Genomic DNA, 776 nt, shown 5'->3' on the forward strand with positions numbered 1-776 from the left:
GGGGCTCTGGGGGTCCCAGAGGTTTCTGTGCTGTGCCCCCGTTCCCACAGTGCCACGTTGTCACCGTGACCCCAAATCTGCTGACCCCATTGATCATGTTATTGATCTGTTATTGATCTGTTATTGATCCGTTATTGATCTGTTATTGATCCGTTATTGATCCGTTATTGATCCCATTATTGATCTGTTGTTAACCCCTCAGGCACGGGGGCGAGGATTACGTCTTCGCCCTGCTGACGGGGTACTGTGACGCCCCCGCGGGGGTCTCGCTGAGGGAGGGGCTCCATTACAACCCCTACTTCCCGGGCCAGGCCATCGGCATGGCCCCCCCCATCTACGACGAGGTGCTGGAGTACGACGACGGTACGGGGGCTGGTTATTGATCCGTTATTGATCCGTTATTGATCTGTTATTAACCCCTTCAGGCACGGGGGCGAGGATTACGTCTTCGCCCTGCTGACGGGGTACTGTGACGCCCCCGCGGGGGTCTCGCTGAGGGAGGGGCTCCATTACAACCCCTACTTCCCGGGCCAGGCCATCGGCATGGCCCCCCCCATCTACGACGAGGTGCTGGAGTACGACGACGGTACGGGGGCTGGGGGCTGGGGGGCTTACAGGGGGGTACTGTGACGCCCCCGCGGGGGTCTCGCTGAGGGAGGGGCTCCATTACAACCCCTACTTCCCGGGCCAGGCCATCGGCATGGCCCCCCCCATCTACGACGAGGTGCTGGAGTACGACGACGGTACGGGGGCTGGGGGCTGGGGGGCTTACAGGG

The sequence above is a fragment of the Pyrgilauda ruficollis genome, unplaced genomic scaffold, assembly GCF_017590135.1.
Source record: "Pyrgilauda ruficollis isolate IOZ18807 unplaced genomic scaffold, ASM1759013v1 scaffold1285, whole genome shotgun sequence".
Lineage (NCBI taxonomy): Eukaryota > Metazoa > Chordata > Aves > Passeriformes > Passeridae > Pyrgilauda > Pyrgilauda ruficollis.